Raw genomic sequence first — 20,762 nt, forward strand, 5'->3', positions numbered from 1 at the left:
TTCCCGCTGAAAGGCAATATTTCTCTCTATTTGTTCCCATACCTGGCGTGTCACACAGTTTGGTGCTTACTTTCCCTTCATGTTAAAGAACAGTAGATGTTTCAGCACCCAGGCTAATGTGCTGCATAGCTAAATACATATAAGGTCCCAAAGGCGAGACCAATTGCATTGCACATGCTCGTTTCAGACAGCAATCCTTTATCTCCTGACAGACTATTCATCCTCTGCTAAATGTGCATCATTCTCTCATTTTACTTTACCATACTTTAGGCAATATTAACTTATTTGTTAAGAACAAGGTTCTTTCTTCTTGAGAAATAATTGATGATGCTACAGCCCAAGGAAGGAATGAGTTCTCAACGTAGTTGTGGTTTTCGATGAAGTGTGGATTTCCATGGCTTTTGAACAAGGCTTCTGGTTGCAATGAATTGCTTAGTAGTTGTTTGTGGCTTCTGTTTGCAACGCATTGCATACTAGTTTGTTGTGGATTAAATCACTAACACTTGAATGAGGCATTGGCTTCACTAAATTTGACTTTCATCCAGTTTGGACCAAGTCACCCCTATAGGGTGTTTTGGTTATGTTCCAAAATCCCAGAATTAATCATTTTCAACCTGCAAACTAAATCAGCAAGCATTATATGCTAATTTTGAAAGACTTATACAAGCCTCCATCTAGTAGGGCTTCCACACTCAGATTTCTCCAATAGACATCTCTCCTAGTGTGCCTCCAGTTAGGTTGCAAATAATCCAAATATAGTTCAGGTGTTGGCCTCTAATGGTATTATTTACTTGCTTCATTGAAGAGTTATTATCCTCCAGTAGGCAATTCTTTAGTAACTTAATTTTTTGTATAGTGTACCTTCCCAGCCCGCCACAGAGGAATGGTATAAAATCTTCTTTTTTCTATGAGTCTCCCATTTCATTCTGATTACTGTAGTACTTTTTCTTTAACCATGTGTCTTTGTTATTGACTGCTCAATCTACTGTTAACACGTGTTACAATCTTCATAGATATTATCTTATGGCTATTGCAATTTCCATATGCTACATTGCCTGTAGTTCTCAAAATTTCAGTGGTGATTCCCTAAATAACTGGATACTTTGCAGGTAAAGTAAAAATACCAGAATTGTGAATGAAAAATGTAAAGCTTAACCCATTACTCACCCATGGTTTCCTTTCTGCAGAGGACTGGAATACAGGCAACTAGTTTGTAAGTTGCTCAGAATTCACATTTCAAAACAAAGGTCACTGCCTCACTCATACACACTTAAGAGAGAAGAAATATGCTATAACCGTGAGCCTGTAAAAGACATTATTTAGTATTGTTCTTCAAAGTCTCTATGTATTCGGTTTTGTTCAATCCTGTGTTCCTAAAATTTTAATTTTCAAGGTCTGATATAAACACAACTACTAATACATGGGTTACATTCCTAAAAGATAATTTAATATTGGATTGCCCTTCGATACATAGTGTGTACTTTGTACTTTCGTCAGGAATTATAGTGGCGTTAAACTACCATGAAGAAGAGATGGCCAGAAAGTAATAGAACTCAAACATTCATTCAAATAATTATTCAACTAATCAGCTCTTACACACTACAGTGCTTCTTCAATCCTTTCTATTCTCTTTCACCTTCTTTGTTTGCTTTTTACACATATTTTAGAATGTAACACAATTAAAACAAGAGGCTGCGGGAGAGTGCTATTCAAAGTATGTTACACTCTGAAAAGGGGGTCATCACGTCCATAATAAAACTGAGGCAGTCATAATGATATCTTGCCAAGAACACTAAAAATGTACGAGTATATTGTTCATTTTGCAAACAGAAATACATCTTTGGTTTCATATCATAAAGTTTAGATTGATGTAGCTGCTTTGCAAATTTTAATGCATCACTTTGGTTCAAAGATATCGAAAATCCATATTATCTGGATGTATATTTTAGATTATGTTGCTACAGATCTTGTTTGAGTTGGAATGCATTATGTTTGTTGTTGGTGAAAATTGTTTTTACCAATACAGAATAATTTATTGTGCCCTTTGTGCATGTTACTGCTGATTTCTGGAACCTCAACATGTTTATCTGCCTAGTTAGGAGCCTTCCGTCCCAACCAATAGTCTTTGTAATATAGGGAACATTGTTGTCTGTGTTTGGATATCTTAGAAGTAACTGTTGTGATACTTATTTGGAGGATTTGTGTAATGTTGTTGTCAAATGTCTGAAAATGTTAATGTCATTTCATGTACATTATTATTAATGACAAGTGTGAATTCTTAACTACAAATTTGCCTACATTGTTACAAGTTCCTGTAAGTATGTAGCATATGTAACGTTTAAGAGTAGGATTGATGGTTGGCGATTTAGATTTTTCGAAAGGCACTGGCAGGCAATCCTTCTTCTGTTGAAGGCACCGAGACTAGCCGAATACTCATAGCTACATTTCACTGCCAATCAACATCAGCACACAAAACTTAAGCACCTAGAAGATCTTGATCCAGAACTACAGTTTCCAGCACTGCTCAGTCTGATCGTGTCTCTTTTACTCCCACTTTTTTGCTTGATGTCAAGAAACTTCCAATGGCTTAAAGTAGTAGACCTTGTTCTCACAGATATATGAACTTACTGCTGAACACTCATCGAGATCGAAACGTTCAACTTGCAAGCCTTTAAGTGAACATCAAATAGCTCTTCACACTAAACAGTCAAAGGACCGCATACCCATACACACACACTGCACTATGAATCATTTATTGTTTAATGGAAATAGAAGTATTAATCAGAGGCACCTATTGAGAGAAGGCCATCACAATAGATTTCATTTCAATTTAAAAGAATAGAAGCCGAGAGGATTTAATATGGAGAGAGCCACAACATTTCTAATTTTCCCACACTACTGCAAACCCTAATATAATAATTCACCAGAGTTATTCAACAACAGCTGCACTGGAGCCAAACTACCTTCCATGAAACTGCTGAAAGCAGCAGCAACAGTCCAGAGAGGAAGAGGAAGGCTATTGTTTGAAATGACCTTGTAGACATAATTGTCGCAAATACATTTCTATATCATCTGTTAAGGTTTTCTTTTTTGTTTGCATGTGCATTGTCTATTAATAAAGGTTTGTGGTTGGAATGGAATGGTGGCGAAATGTAAAAGGATGGGGCCCTCCAGCAGAATGAGATGAGGGACCCCAGCTTCTCCCAGATCACACAGATATTAATTGGGGGAGAGGATGTGTTCCGTCGGCTAGACTGACGACTTTGGTGCTGGAAACCAAGGTTCGAGCCTCTGGGTCACGTCCACATCCTGTGATTCTGGGCAAATCACTTCATCTCCCCATGCCTGAATGTGTCCTTGTGTAACGTAACCGGTGCTCATGTAAAGCGCTCCAATACCTTTGGGTCGAGTTCGCGCTATAGATAACCTGCATAAAAAAAATAAAAAAATATGTCTCAACGGGGGCTCTCTGAACGCTTGACACTCTTTCCCCCCCCCCCCCCACCCCCACACACACTGCAGGGGTCTGCTTAGTAGCGTTTAAGTATTTTTCATTCCATGCCATTGCACACATTTTGCAAGGCATGAAATGGCATGGCTTGAAGGGTTGGGGGGACTCCCTCCAAAACAAGAGACCCTTGGGTGGGGTCCGCACCACGGGGGCTGCAGGAGCCTCCGTTATGCTCCTAGACAGGAAGGAAGATGATGCTGTTTTACAGAGACAATGATACAGTTGGTTATTGGACAAACCAGATAAGTTCAGCAATACTTTGTCACTGTCTATTAAGTAAGGCATATTTGGTTCCTTCTTCTCCCGGTCTCTAGTTAATTGAGGGCCCCTTAATATTTGGGAGACTGACCAAGACCTTCCTTTTTCAGTGGTGGGATTGAATACAGCCAACCATATAGTTTCCATGTGATGACTGCTGTTTTACAGCACTGTGAATAAAAAAAAAAAAAGGTATTGGTCACGTCGTCCGAAATCCATTGGCAAAAGATATACAGAGTTATTGGCACACTGGAATAACCGAATTGCTTATAACATGTAAAGATGTGCATTTGGTGTGTATTTGCAAAGTACTACTGACCTTCTTGACAGCATTCTGTGGACCCTTCACCATCATGGAAAGTAGTTTTACTACATTCTTTGTTTTTTTCATTTGAAGAACAGACGTAGATTTGTGCATGTGCACAATGTGTTAGCGCTAGCTCTAGTGTAGAGCTGGTATGTTTGTGTTACTGCGATTTCACATTAACATTAATGCTATTAAATATTATACACGTGCAATAAGAAAGCGCATTTCGGTTTGGGCGCAAAATGCATTTAAAAACTTACACTGACCCATTTTGTGCACGTACTAATTTCTTTAGCCAACTTGCACTTTTAAAAAACACAAAGAACATTAAAAATTCGTACTTTGGATGTATTCAAAGGGGGTGTGAATAAGACATTCACCAATGTTGTTTTCACATGTGCACTTTTCCTTGATGCGTCCGAAGATGATTACATGTATTTTTATGAAACGTAATACTTAATTTTGTATAGCTTCATAAAATCTATTAAATATGATCACTTTCAGGAAAAATGTAAATTGCAAAATTGAGTGACCATTGTATCTGTACAAGATAATACTGCAAACAGCAATAACTAGACAAAATGCACTTTTTTAATTCACTTAATGGAGAAGTCTGCCCCAGTCTACATGATTCAGAGGCTGAGACTCAGTGATTTGCTTGTTCTTTGACTTTGCTTTCCAATATCATTTTAGATCTTTTTTCTCTAAGTAGAAAGGGCTCTGCAATATGATAGACGAAGCCTTGGTCAATAGATCATTTTCTAAGGCATGCTTTGTTTCTGATATGTTTGATTAACTCATGTCTGCAAGGCCTAGCATTCTGTTTTGGCATTTGTTTCTACTTCTCTGACTTCAGTTATATAAAATGATTTGAAGCTTAGCCTGTTTGTCCTTTGGCCATTTGTGCTTCACTGTTGTGTCTTCGAAATTGCGAATGGATCGATAGGTTATTTAACCTTATCTGGCGAGTTGATGAGGCTAGCAGTGAGAACTAGGTTTCAACTCTTTGATGAGCAGTATGTATACGTTTCCTTATAAAAAAAAATTAAGACATGCCTGCAAAAGACCGACGATTAAATGTTTCCCAAAAATTGTAAATTCATGCAGACCTAGGCTCATGCCTGTAAGCTCCACATATTTACTGATTTGGTTTCCATTACGAGCCGGACGGTCATTGGAGGGGGAGATAACGGGGATGGAGTAATTCCTGCCCATATTAATACCCTAAATTACCGGCCACTTCAAGTCACAGATTTGATTTTTATATAATCCTTAATCCAATTTCTAAGTGCGCCCAATCCTTTCCACAAATAAGGGAAATAAAATACAAAAAGGTGGTCTGCCCAGGATCACACAGTGTGGTCTTTTAGAAAGAATGGAAGCTGCAGTACACGAATATTAACACATTATCTCCCTTTTAGGCATGCTCCATCACTTCTTGACAAACCTATGTGCTCAAGGTCTACATTTGAAAGATGCTGGCCAAAACTATCAAATCCTTATCACTATAAGACATATTGTAGTAGAATCTGACTCACTCATGCTAAATCACTCATTGGTATTGGAGTTGCCACTTATAAGATATTGCATTGTTAATTTATGAAGAGGGTACCCTTACCCACTCATTAAACAAAATCTAGTTAAGCAACAACACAATTCTTAGAGAATCTCTCCTCGGCCTATGGTAGCTATGCCACAAGCAGCAGGCAATCCCCAGAGAAGTGCATATTAAGTTCAAACTCTACCAACAAAAACTTTAAAGTCAAGAAAACAACACAAGGAAAATCCCAAACTAGTTTAGAAAAATAGAGAAAAATAATAAACAAAACGAAATCAAAATTGTTAATAACACGCCAAGGAAACCAGTGATATGAAAGTTTTAAGGTAAAAAGCACCTAGTAAAAGTAAAGCGAAATTGAAAACAATAGAGCTGGGGTCAGATACACAATGCAGGTAGTCTCTGAAATGGAAGTAAAAATCCTTCACCATTGCAAGGTGCATGGCTGAGGCCGATGAGGGGCTTTGAAGACGGATACGTCATCATCAAGCTACAGCTACTGATTTTGACACCTAAAGCTGGAACAAAACTGGATTTCATACCAGCTGCAATCTCGTCTTCACTATGACGGATTTGCTGCCCCACCACCGTTGAATTTTGTACTTCGTCAATTTTCTGGTTATAATAATCCTCCATTGGGACAAGGCTGCAACCTGCATCAGGGCAGAGATTCATAAGGCTGGGTCCCTTCTTGTTGGGGTACCGCTGAACCCATTTCTAGTACCACTTCAAGCTTCAACCAGGATAAATCTTGTTTTCTTGCCTGCTTAGTGTCCAGGTCCTCCAGAGATGGAAACATGTCCTATACACTAGCCAGTGATTGGAGGATTTTCCTACTCAAACCTAGCCACTTTCTCACTCACCCTAGGACACCTTCCTTTGCAACACTTCCTCTTTGCTTTGCTGTAAAATTCCCAGAATCCCTAAATCAAAAATGGATAACACCTTTTTCTGCCAGGAACCCCTATTTTGATGTGATAGCCTTCCTTTTGTGAGTAACAAAACTGGCACTTCCACTAACTGGGGATGGTGCCAGATGATCTAGTGTGACTTTGGAAATGAAAAAGAGCAGATTCTGATAGCCCAATGTGGTATTTCAAACTAAAAAAAACTAGTGTTAAGGCTGTTGATGGTTCCTGTCACTTACCACATGGCTAATCTCTGTTAAATGAATTTTCAGTCTATGTCATATATGGCTGCTAGGTTAACAAGATCAATTACCCCAAGATGTAATAAGCCTGGCCAAAAATGTAAATTACACCATATTCATGTAAATTTGTAAATTATGCTTTACTACTTCACATAATTATGCACCGTTCAGGGTGAAAAATTACTGCAAAAAGCGCCGTTCATGGTAACGCACTGTAACAATTCATGCTGAACTACAGCTGAAATAACATATTTATATTTTGTGTAATTACACATAATTTCACATACGTTTGCCTACAATTCAAGTATTTACGCACATTTTTGACATCTCTAATTATAAGCAAATACTCTTTAATCAATTGAAAATTGGAATGGCTTTCGTGTGTATTTTTCCGTTTTGTTAGTCTTACATTTTGCAGAGCATAATTTAATGTATACAGAGTCAGCTGAATGGTGGAGCTGTCATCTGACGAAATAGGGAGTTTATCAATGTAGCCAAGACGTACCCAAATAGGTCACTTGCCAATTTTTGGGGGTAAAGGAAAACAGACAGATAAAACAAACTGAGAGCCTTCTCAGCTGGTTTCAAATTAATTTATTAGTCATAAAAATCAGCACTTGAATGACTTCTCCGGTGCTTTATGGGAAAAGTGATTACATTTGATAACCTTGGACGCTAAGGGGCTTATTTATGAGCCCTCTGTGCCGCTGTTGCATCACTTTCTGTGTTGCTGCGGCAGCGTAAAAAAGCGCCACATTGTGCCATATTTACAAAGTGACGCTCTAAGCAGATGCATCACTTTGTAAAGTCTTGCACTACATTATAGCTGCGTCAGGTATAATGTATGCAGGGTGGGCTTTCCCCTGCAATAAAGGCTCATAGAAGTGGCGCAGTAAAATCCATGGCATTTCACTGCCTCACAGCAAGCGTAAGACTGATGCAGGTCCTTTCACATGGGCCGTGCCCATGTGAAAGGACACATTACTGGAGTTGCGTCTGTTTTCAGACACATCCCAGCAATGCATCACTTTTGCGCCTACAAATAAGGCAGAAATACTGACATAACAGTAATTCCTTGCAACATGGTGCGCCGTACAGTAAATTATGCACATCCATAGTGTCGCAAGAGGGCGCACTGAAAAGTGTTGCATCGATGTTTTCACGCAGCGATGCAACACTTTTTTATAAATGAGGCCGTAAACTGGATAATACATGTAAATATACAATAATTAGGTTTAGATGAGGGCCTACTAAAACTCATTGTAGTTTCAAAAGTGATTTGTTCTCTGTTTGACCATGTGTGTGTCACGCTGTGCAGTTTCAGTTGTACTAAAACTATACAATCCATTGTTATCATCCCGACTTAGCATTTTTAAGTTTAAGATACAGCTTGAAATATAACAATACAATTATACTAGTTTGACTGTGTTTTTGTCAAATCTACTAGTCCACTTGGTTACTGAGACTACTAAGTAAATGTAAATGTTTATTGCTATTGTTCATTTAGTGTATTACTGTGGCATACACCCTATCTCTGGAAGCAATGAGGACCAGCTGGACTGGGACCTAAAGGCAGCCAGTTAAATTATTATACCAGTCTCATACTGCAACGAGTTAGCAAGTGTAGAAAAGGGGTTGTTCCCCTAAGAGCTTTTTTTGAATGTCCAAAATAATCTAGCACAATTTCCAAGTATGACAGACAAGAAGTCATGAAATTTAGCTGTAGTTCTGAGGAGTACCTCATGAAATATTTCAATAGTCTGTAGCTGGCCATATTGGCCTTCATTAACATGCAGGACTGATTCTGATACACCTGGTGACATCCTTGGTGTGCCACCTGGTGGCAGGTTAAAATTACTGCAGCAAAGCCTTAAAAAGATTATTTTATTTTTTATAGCCTTGCCCATGATGCACATTTCTATTTTGCCTGGAGCACTGGAATTCCTTGTTCTATATAAGTCTGTGCCTCTTGAATTCAGTCTCTAGTCAAGATTGTCATACACTTTGATGTTTGTTCATTCACTAAGGTATTTTTATAATTCAGACTTGGGTACGTGCAACTGAGCACAAACAACAATCCAGTACAGTAGCAGTATATATTAAAGGTAAGAAAGACATTCAACCGTACATGCCACCCTCTTGACTCTTCATCATATGGAGATATTCAGCGAGTCTGTGAAAAAGGGTTCTGTCCAATAAGACTTAAGTGGGTTCATTACACCACTCATACCGAAACCCGGGCTGCCACCAGACTGTTGCACTTTCTATTCAGCCCATCTTGCTGATTACCACTATGACAAAAATTGTGACATGGGTGGTAGCAAAGTTTATCACTTCCCTGGTCCATCCTGGCCAGTATCACTGAATGGAAGGGTGGACCACACACAGTTGTTTGCGTTGATTACAAATGGCCTTGTCTCATGCCTGTACAATGTTGGACCTGAGCAAGCTAATGCTTATTGATTTCTTGGGGGGCAGGTTCTCTGGCAGATCTTGTTGAGGATGATCCTCGAGTTGGGATTTCTGGCATATGTCCATGTCTTGTATATCGACACTTTCGCCTAGGACCGAGTAAATGGTGTCTTATCTAGCCTCTTTCTGATTTAAAGAGGCATGAGAAATGGATGCACCTTTCACTTCTGCTTTTTATTTTGACAACTGAGCCTCTAGCTGCATGGTTAAGGAAAGATGGTCTGGTGCAGGGCTTTCAGTGGGAAAGTAGTCTGAAAAATCAGATATCACTCTATGCAGATGGCAATCTCCTCTTCCTCTGTTACCAGCAATGGTCAGGGTAGTGATTGACAACAATCTTAGGCCAACATAGGGTGGCATTTGGTCTAGTAGTTAATTGTGACAGGCTTGTCTGTAGTTTTCACAATGTCGGGGAAGGCATGTCACTCTCAATCCATATTTGTCCTGGGACCTTAACATTATTCCCTTTAAAAATAGATTGCAGTTAGCCCTTCAGGGATGAACTACTCTCCCTCTATCAATTATTAAATGGTTGGTTTATTCAAGAGAGAGGTTCTCCCAAAACTCTTCTATCTGATCCATGACTCTGCTTGCGAGATCCTGGAGTGTTTTTCTGAGACAGTGCAGGCTCTGGTATGCTTTTTCTAGTGGGTTGTGAAGGAAGTGACCCAACTAGGGTCACCCGGGTCACTCTCGACCTCCTCTAGCATTACAAGAAATGAAGAGTCGATGACACAGTAGAGAAATGCAAGCAAACTAGTTTATTCACTAAGTACACTGCAGTGAGTCCAGTCTGACAAGCCTCCTATGATGACTGACGAGGGACTGACTCTAACAAGCATAAAGTTACATTATGTATGTTGAAGAGCCCACAAAGACCTGTGTTGTAACTTAGGTTTCCCTGCTGCTCAGCCAGAATGAGTGTGTTGTGGAATGTTGGATGGATGGAATGTTGGATGTCGGTGAATGTCAGTTGGGTATGGGCTGAGCAGCAGGACAGCTGCTCCTGGTGGGGTTTTCCTGATTTATACTTGTAACAACTTAAATAAAGAATTTAACTAATCTACGCTAGAAGATCACATCCTCATTTGATTACAACAACCTGCCTACTATGAAAAAAACACTGGTAGATGTCTCAATACAATGGGGGTACAGAACATAGTTTCAATTCCACAGCCTGGTACAAGCTATCTACTGCCCAAGGTCATTTGGCTTATCCTCCCTATTAAGCAGGTGGGAGAAGGCCTCTACACAAAGGGAAAGGCATGCGTTAATGAGCAAGATTCAACATTTGAGTAACGAAACTCACCAAGGACCATTTCTCGTAAATGATCAAGTAACAGTTTTGATTATAACACAAGATGGCGTCTACTAGAGCTAAAATGGTGGCACAGATGTCAACCTAACTTACGTAACATCTGCCCTTATTAATTGCGTATGCATCCAGCAAGAATATATTATGAGATAGCTAAATAAATGCTAACATAATACCAAGTATAATATGAGTAAAATGGCGGTAATATGTTTCAATTCTAACAGTGGGTAAAAGAAATCTAAGGATTTGGGTTTGCGGTGTGCTAGATGGTCTGATGAGAGCAAACTACCTATGGTGGATGTATAGAGGTACTTCTCGGCCACATAACTCATTTTCATTATTTAGGATCCGTGGCTGATAGATCTTCAATAATTGCTGGAGAAACGTTTTTGATAGAAGTAGGGTATATTCCATGTGAAGAGAATTCCATCCATCTCCCAACAGCATTACTGGGTAACTGCTGATTTCCCTTGAACAGCAACATTCTATACACTGTAATTACATAGATATTATTCCAATGGCAGCTATTCTAATGCCACTTAAGGAATGGCATCTCCATCCACAGCACAAATACCACACATTAATCATTGGTTCTCTGGTTCCATCCCTGCCATGCATTGGAATGTGTTACAGCAAACAAATGATGGACGGAATGCTGACAATGCAAACATTCTCCCCAGTCAAAAGATCTGGGTTAAATCCATTGTTCTTTTCCACATTACGCCACCCCAGTTTGGATTGAGCCATATGCAAATCAGTCTTGACCATGTGCCTCATGGAAACAGTCCAGACAGAACTGCCAGACCAGGTCCTCCCTGGACCGGAAACAAGCATCCTGGGACCGGTTTCAGGGTGTGTCACCCTTCTTCAGCCAGGCTAGCTTGAATCCAGTGGCACAGTGAGCAAGGGACCCACGTCTGGGCATACCCATCCCACTTAGGACGAAAAGTGTTACAGCAAACAAATGATGGACGGAATTCTGACAATGTAAACATTCTCCGCCAGTCAAAAGATCTGGGTTAAATCCATCATTCTTTTGCCCACTACACCACCCTAGTTTGGACCCAGCCATTTGCCAATCCGTCTTGACCCTGTGCCTCATGGGAACAGTCCAGACAGAACTGCCAGACCAGGTCCTCCCTGGACTGGAAAGAAGCATCCTGAGACCGGTTTCAGACGTTGAGACGTTGGTCCCGTGCTCTCCATGCCACTGGAATCAAGCTATCCTGGCTGAAGAGGGGTGAAACCCCGAAACCGGTCCTAGGATGCTTGTTTCCAGTCCAGGGAGGACCTGGCTTGGCAGTTCGGGCTGGACTGTTCCCATGAGGCACAGGGTCAAGACTGATTTGTGTATGGCTGGGTTAAAACTGGAATGGCACGGTGAGCAAAAAAATGATGGATTTAGGCCCAGATCTCTGTACCGGGGTGAATGTATGACATTGTTCTGCATTCTGACCATCAACTTTTTTTTTTGCATTTGTCACCCCGAGTGGGACGGGTATGCCCAGACGTGGGTCCCGTGCTCTCCATGCCACTGGAATCAAGCTATCCTGGCTGAAGAGGGGTGAAACCCCGAAACTGGTCCTAGGTTGCTTGTTTGCAGTCCAGGGAGGACCTGGCTTGGCAGTTCGGGCTGGACTGTTCCCATGAGGCACAGGGTCAAGACTGATTTGCATATGGCTGGGTTCAAACTGGAATGGCATGGTGAGCAAAAAAGTGATGGATTTAGGCCCAGATCTCTGTACCGGGGTGAATGTATGACATTGTTCTGCAATCTGTCCATCAACTGTTGTTTTTGCATGCATTGGAATGAGCCATGTTTCAGGGCTCATCCTTGCTGGCCTATATGTATCAGTCAGTGTTCTCTAAGCCCTGGTCTTCACCTACCAGACTAGAGCTCAAGTACTGGTGGAGGGTGCTGTGCTGGATGCGGTTGGAGAGTTGGTTGATAAGTGAGATGACTTTGTGGCTGGACACCTGGTTGGCACATATGACCAATTTGCAGGGGGGAGTTCTGAATTAAAGGCATTATCATTTATTCTGAGCTCGGCAATATATGATGATCAAAGAGTAAAGTATGCATCCCTTGAATTGCTCCAACAGGATTGATTATATACCTATTGCCCTACCTTTATGGAAATTTGTGGGAGGATAGTATGATCACTAATAAGAGCAACAGTGATCATGGAGCGGTTGAATGTAAAATGATACATTTGGTTCGGCATCAGGAGCAAGTTATATTATCACGCTCTGCTAATCTGATTCCTACTAATGACAGGCACAGACTGAGATGGGATTAAATTGTATCTAGGCCAGACGTTGGGGTGGCCAGGGCTAATGCAGTTAAAAGGGCTAAAGTAAGTTTGAAAACCTTCTACCAGGGTAAGGACAAACACAGGATGTTGTAACAATCCTTGGGAATCTGTTCCATTTTCTGTGTACAGAGATGTCGTCGATCCAAACTAAAAGTGAACACTACTGCTAGTTGGGTTACCGAAGTGTGAAGGATAGCTAAGCAAGATTTAGGCCTAGCCTTGAAGGACGGGGAACTGGTGTATATTACACTACAGAGAAAAGTATATCAGCAGACCCAGGCAAAAGCCTGTGTTAACTGGGAAAGTCAGATCAGAGAGGAGATCTATGAGGCTGGGGTCTCTGCGTATGGAGTTAGTAAGTGTTTTTTCAGCTTGATCGCTAATGGGGATAAGTGTGCTAGATGACCTTTGTCAAATTCCATTTACTCTGAAATATCGCATAAGTATTTCTCAGACTGATTGGGCTTTCCTTGGGCTTGTCCTCGGAGGGCTGTGCACCTGAGGACTTGGGATTAAAGGTGCTCTCCGTGCCGCTGAGTTTTGCGAGAGGAGAAACACTATCTGCTATTAGTTGTGTCGCTCTGGGGAAAGTGGCAGGGCCAGATGGGGTCACGGGTGATGTTTTTCAACAGGACCACCTAGATTTATATCCTATCTGATACAAACCTAGAGGGGGCTTAGATCCTGATGAGCTGGAAGGCAGCTGAGATAGCATTAGTGCACAAAAAGGGGCCATGGGACTCACCCTTAAATTCCAGACCCATTAGTCTAATTAATGTTTTACAGAAAGTCTTCTGCAGTCAGATTGTAGATAGACTCAAGGGCTGGATGGACAAGACTGAAGCCCTATGTAGTTTGCAAGCAGGCTTTCAATTGGACATTAACACTATTGACCAGGTCTTCAGATTCATGACCATTTATTGAAAGACGGGAATCTTGCCAAAATCTCATTTATATCTAGTCTTTGTGGATCTGATGTCCGTGTTCGATTTGGTCCCACGTTCCAAACTTTGGGCAGTGGTAAAAAATAATGGGGTACCGAAGGCCATATGAAGTATTTGATGAGGCTACACTAGGATACTTATGCTCAGGTTTGTTGGGGCTCTTCTGGGGAACTAACAAGATGCATAGTGACCTCGAAAGGTGTCCAGCAGGGCTGTGTCCTTGCCCCTACCTTTTTCTCTTTCTATCTTAACGATGTGGCGACCTATCTGCAAAATGAAGACAGTGATGCCCCGAAAAATGCAGGGCAAAAAATCCCTCTCCTATTGTATGTGGATGACACTTTATTGGTGTCTAAAACTCCCAAGGGTTTGCAGAAATTGATTGATTGGTTTGAGGCTTTCTGTATGGAAGGGGATTTGGTAATAAACCACACTAAAAACAAGTTTATGGCCTAAATCTGCACAAGTCTTTTAGAGGAACTATCAAACTTGAGGGAAAGGACTTAGAAAGACTGGCCGAATTAGACTACTTTAGCATTTGGTTGTCAAGTAATATGTATTGGTCCTCACAAATAAAGAAGAACAGTCTAAATCTGTGCCATCATGCATCAGCAGTACAGAAGATGTATCAAGCATCAAAAACTATACAGATATCCCCTGCACTTACAGTGTATAGTGTTAAGGCTGAGGGTAGTGCTCTTTATGGAGCGGAACTGTGGGGCTTCGCTGAGCTATGGTGTTTGGGTAAAGCTGAAAATTATCCTTGGTAGGACACCCCAAGAGTCCACCGTTGTTGCCCTTGCAAGGGGATCTGGGAGTGAACCAATTGGGTAGGAAGCCTAACTAAGACTATTAATTTTCTGGAGGAGATTGAAAACCATATGAGCCCTAACAACATACAATGATGCACTTGATGAGGTAATAGAGCTAGATAAGAACTCCAACATTGGTTGAATTCATTCTGTCAGGGACACTATGCGCTCAAATTGGTTTGCACAACCACTGGAAGAATCAAGGTTGTCCCCTGAATCTCACTGGAAACACAGTAAGAAGCCGATTGGGAGCACAATTGGGCATTGAGGTGGGTTAAAGTAGCCGTGGTTCCCTCACTATTACTTTTTCAAACTTTAAACTGCATAGTATGTAGGAGCCCTTCTTTGATTACATTATGATCCCAGCAGCAAGGTCATTATATGTAAAAATCAGGCATGATACACTTCATTTGAAATCTTTTTTGCAAGTTGGAAATCTAAATCAGATCAGAATATTGTTTGGCTGGTATGACAGAATACGGATGAGAACTTGCAACATTTCCTCCTTCTTTGTCCAGGGTTTAATACGCCTATAGCAAGGTGGGGCCTGCCCATCGGTAGGCAACTCAGGGTTAGGCAGTGCATGGTGGTGTTAAGGATGTTGAGAGCTGAGATCAAATAGTCAATAGTATGAACAGTTGCTAAATATCTCCATAGGAGTTCGAGTATTAGATATGATGCACTGAGATAATTTATTAGAAATTCTGAATTTGGTGTTCAGTTTGCCAAACTATTATTAACTCTCAAAATATCGTTAACAGTAGTATCTAGAGTGGTACTTATTTACAATAAAATGGCTGCCACTGGGTCACACCCTGACTATCCAGTGGCAGATCCAGAGTCATCTACATGAGAAGTTGTTACACAGATCAGGCACAGCTAAATTGACATGGTACCTATGGCTCTGCCTTACAAGACTAGGTACCAGACACACAGGAGGTTGTCAGGTACTCAAATGTTATAAGCCTGGTATAATATACAACTGCCTGTCTCAGATTCATTGCATATTGTGTTTGGCTGTTCAAAAGGAGGACAAATTGGAGGTTTCTCCCAACACATCCTAGAAATAGCCTCACTTTTATGAATATTAATGAACTGGGAAGTTTATCGGAAGCCAACTGGTTTTCCTAAACAGTTCACTTCAGTTGGCACCAGATGACATGACAGCCATGCCCTTTGAGGTCTTTAAATGCTATGCACTAGGGATGGACTTTGGAGGTGGGTGTTTGGTTAAAGTACTTAGGGGCAGATTTACGAAACCCTTGTGCCACTTTTGCGCCGCCGTTGCGTCACTTCTGTGATGCAGCGGCGGCGTAAACCATGCGCCACGTTGTGCCATATTTACAACGTGATGCTTCTAGGGAAGATGCGTCAAGTTGTAAAGCCCTGCACCACATGAAACCTGCGTCAGGTTTCATGTGGGCGTTCCGGCGCGGGGGGGAGGGCGTTTCAACGCAGTAAAGCCTCGGAAAAGTGCCTGAGTTAAATCTACAAGATTCCACTCAGTCACATTTCCGACGCCACTGCGTCAAAACCTTGTGCCTGCTTGAAGCAGGCGTAAGGCGTGAAACACCACGTTATGTATAGCAGGCCACTAGCATTGCTGGAGTTGCGTCACGCTTGCGACACAACTCCAGCAATGCGCCACCCTTCTGATGGGAGATGCATCACGCATCTGTTTATCCTTGCGCCACGATGCGCCGCATCTGTGGTGGCGCAAGGGTAAACTTGCGTGACGCATCTTACCTGGCGCATCCCTGCTGATTTGCAGGGATGCACCATTCGTCATAAATCTGCCCCTTGCTTTCTAGGTGCGTCTAAAAAGTCTAATAGAGTTCACAGGCTCTGCGAACTGCTCTTGATTGCAAACAGTTTGAACCCTCTGACAGCCACTGAGAGTATAGCCATTCTCTGCCGCTTCATACGGGTCTACACCACATTGTGTCTCCGTTACCCACTAGAGTTGATGGTAGCATGTCGGCCTGGATGAATTTTGAAATATGCGAGCGCAAATTTCTTTTTGTGTTACGCTTGTTAAAATGAATTGTGAACAGGCTATTCTCGTTAAAAATGTATGTACGTTCGGGAACAGGAGAACGCAAGCAGCTGTTGCTCATGGTGATTTGTGGGGTTTTACACTCCCTATTTTTTTAGTACAAAATGGACCCTCTTGTCAAAAATAGACTCACGGGCCTATTTCATGTCATAATATAGCCCAAAATGATGGGTTTGAGTTTCGCTTAATTGAGCATCATTTTGGCAAAATGTTGGTTAATTAGACATTAGCAAACTATGGACATTTTGCACACTCAGAATGCTGATCACTCCAAAAGTCAGAGAATAAGTAAAACGGATATGCCAAGTAGCTGTTCTTATCTGTGGAAAAATATGTATTTCCTTCCTGAAATCTCATTTGAATTGGACAAAGTGAAAGAATTGTACATTAGCTTCTGCAAAGAGCCTCGGTGGCTGGTGTCGAGGTAGAGAGAGGTGGGGCGGGGATGCGGGGTACGACGGACAATGGAGGGCAACAAAAAGAAAATTGTAAATAAATACAAATAAGAACTTACCTGACGCATTGCCACTCTTCCGAACTTCAGGCTCCACTGCAGGCAGCACAGGCTCCCAGACTCCCCTGCTGCCAATCCTGACGCTGCTGTCAGGCCTCAGCGTCAGGAGTGGCGTGCGCGCAGGCGCGCAACACCCATTGGACTCAAAGGGCTTCAGCCCCCCCCTCGCGTGTGGCAGCCCGTGATGAGACACCTTCCCGGGCAAAAAAGCAGCCGCACCCGAGCACTTACAGGTCTTTAAAAGACCATTTGCATGTTAATGAGGCCCTGCTGTTGTTTCACCCCTTCTAAGAGCCCCTGCAGCTCCACTCTGCCTATTGCTTAAAGTTCAGCCCCCCCTCGAAATTTGGCTCTAGTTGCGCCTCTGCGTGAGCGCCCTCAATTTGCGCTCCCAGGGAGACTGTGAACCCGACAACGCAGCTAGGGTTGGAGACAGCTTTAGTGCGCATAGCGGTTTGGGCGGCCTGAGAATACCGGCCAAACTGTCACATGTACTGATAACAGTGCCCACCACTCCCACTTTGACTGCCCCCCCCCCCGCCCCCCGTGATGGCTCCTCCCCCAAGCCTAGGATCCGAGAGCAAAAATAAAACCATAATAAAAACTTTTTATTATCGTTTTATTTTTCACCTTTTTGAGGCTGCTGACAGGGAGGGCGACGCTCCTCTGCCATAGCGGAGGAACCGCCACTGGCAAAGAGATGTTGCTTGGTGTAGTACAGTGTGCATAAATGAGCGTCTATGCGCGCTTCTGCAAATGTCACCATAGACAGATAACGTGTTGGGATTGGCCCCGAAGTGTTACTGAAGCACATGTTTAATTACAGTGCACTAAAATTGCACTAATGATTAGGTGTCAAAATATGTACATATTTTAGCTTTAATTGTTTGCAATTATGCATAAAATTCTGGAAAGATGACAAAGCCAGTGCATTGGCTAATTACCATTCATAGAAGCCTGTTTAGAATTAGGAATGTGACAGTCCTAATTATAAACAGATCCCACCTACAGCAGTCTCATTCCATTTAAGATTACATTTACTGGTAAGAGAATCTTAATGCTCTCCAGCCCATCTGAACCTCCCCACTCATTAAACAGTACAACAATACACTATTTTTCAAATAACCACTCCGGTCTTTGAGATCCATTTTTTAGGTTTCGTCTGTTCAATATCAGTGAAATTGTATTTTTCTTTGTGCTGCTCCCTTTATAAAAAACCACAAAAAAACATTTTAGCATCAGGCAGCGCGAAGCAGGGTCGCGTAAGTTCCTCGTGGTCGAGGCGCAGGCGCTTGTTTGGGGCTGGGATGTGAGCAGAGTATATACACTGCGAGAAGGGCAGTGGATGCTCGGGTACCGGACTGGAGCCGGGATGAGAGAGAAAGAATATAAGACATAGAAGGCTTGTTTGATTTGCCGCTGCTAGACCAGATGCTGTTTCTGTGGGCATGGCATCCTCATTATCCCTGGGTGAGGAAAGAGGTTAGTGGTGAGAATTCTCGCAGGTGACAAAGGTCAGGCTACAGATTCAAAGAACTCCACTGCAGCCTTGATCAGGAGAACTTTGGCAGAGTTGTGCAGAAGCAAAAACTATTCTAGGAATGACTTGACAAGAAATCGCAGTACGAGAAGCCTGCACTCTTATATTTCATTTGTCTCTATATAGACAGGAAAAAAGTAACTCCAGCTTGCAATCTTTGTTCAATTAATTTAATGCGGTTGTCGGATCAATAACATACGTTGCAATTGGCTTGCTTTTAGGACGCATAATGGGTAATTCAAATGATTGCTTAAGGCCAAGAACTGGAAATAAAATAATGACTTATAGAAAATTAAGTAATCGAAATGAACCATCATCAAAAAAGTTGTTTTATGCAGGACCAAGTAGCATTGCCCATGAATCGCAATAAGTGCTGCTGGAATCATGCAATTTCCTACTGTGGTGTTTTTGTCATCATTTTGGATATGACACCCTTGCCACATAATCTGCTGTCATCGGTGCATAATTAGCAGACTGCAACACAAAAATTGCTTCTTGCTTAAATAGATCAAAAGTCACAAAAACGTGACACATGGAGCTGCGCATGGCAGGCATTTTGCAAAGTTTAAATGTTCAAATCTCAACAATTAATTTCTGTGCTCAGGTGTCAACCTGCTACTAGAAATGTGAATCTTTTACCCATACAGTATTAATGTGAGTGAAAATGGCAAAATAGCAAGTTAATGCTGATACTGAAAGTGCCACTTTTTATTTCATAATGTGCCCTTCTCTGCTGCATAATTTAATTAAAGCTACTGCATAATTTAGTCCTCCGCTCCTGCATAATTCCAGTGGCACTGATCATATTCAAACAGTGTGACCCAATGTCGAGGTGCAAGAACTCACGTGCTTATAATGTACGCCTGCACACCCACATGTGCACACACACACAAAATATGGAACATCCATGATTGTTTGATCAGGGCGGCTCCTCCGCAATGCCGGAGGAGCGTCGTCCCACTGCCCAGCTCAGAGCAGCAAATGAAAAATAAAATGATGTTCTAGCATCGTTTTATTTTTCATTTGAAGCCAGCTTGTGCAGGCAGGGGTGGGGCACGGAAGGAGGAGTGCTAGCTGCACTGCCTAATTGCAAATATGTGTTTGGCTAAAAACACACATGCGCATTTAGGTTTCTTCAACCCGGCTGCATTGTACAGCCGGGCTGAAGAAATCCCCAAAGACTCCCTGGCCTGAGTGGAGTGTTTTTCAGCTCACTCAGGTGAATCCACGTGCTGCTCTACTAGCAGGAGAGCAGCACGGGGATTGGTTAGGAGTCTGTGACATGGTGGTCCCAGTGTTTCTTCTGGATAAGGAAGAGAAGAGATGAAGTGCGACGCAGGAGGCGGCCGCCAAATTAGAGTAAGTTATTATTTTTTATATATACTAACACCACCAGTGTGTCCCCCTCCCGCGCTCCCCTTCCCACGTTCCCTACACCGCCCCACTGCCTGTTACTTGTAACAGCCGCCACTGTGCTTGATACTTTATTTGCAGGGAAAGAACACATCTATGTAAAGAATGCGCCATGTTGCACCATATTTACAAAGTGACGCATATAGGTAGATGCATAACTTTGTAAACCCCTGCGCTACATTATACCTGCATCAGGTATAATGTATGCAGGGTGGGCATTCCGTCGCAGCAAAGCCTCGTAGAAGCTATCAGATTTCACTGCGCCACTTCTAGGATGCCACTACGTCAAAACCTTATGCCTGCCTCACAGCGGGCGTAAGACTGACAGCAATGCGTCACTTCTGCACCTACAGATACGTCAGAAATACTGACTGTAACTCCTTGCGACATGGAGCGTCATACATTAAATACGGCGCATCCATTATGTCGCAAAGAGAGCACAGTGAAAACATTTGCATCACACTTTTCATAAATGAGGCCATCAGTCTCTGAAAAGTACGTCTAGGGTTCTTATACTTTCACATTTGTGTGGGTCCTGTTAACCTGCTACTATAAGTTCGGAGCCTCCCAAGACTACCTTTATAGTAGCCATATTTC

Source organism: Triturus cristatus, chromosome 9 (genome assembly GCF_964204655.1).
Source record: "Triturus cristatus chromosome 9, aTriCri1.1, whole genome shotgun sequence".
Taxonomy (NCBI): domain Eukaryota; kingdom Metazoa; phylum Chordata; class Amphibia; order Caudata; family Salamandridae; genus Triturus; species Triturus cristatus.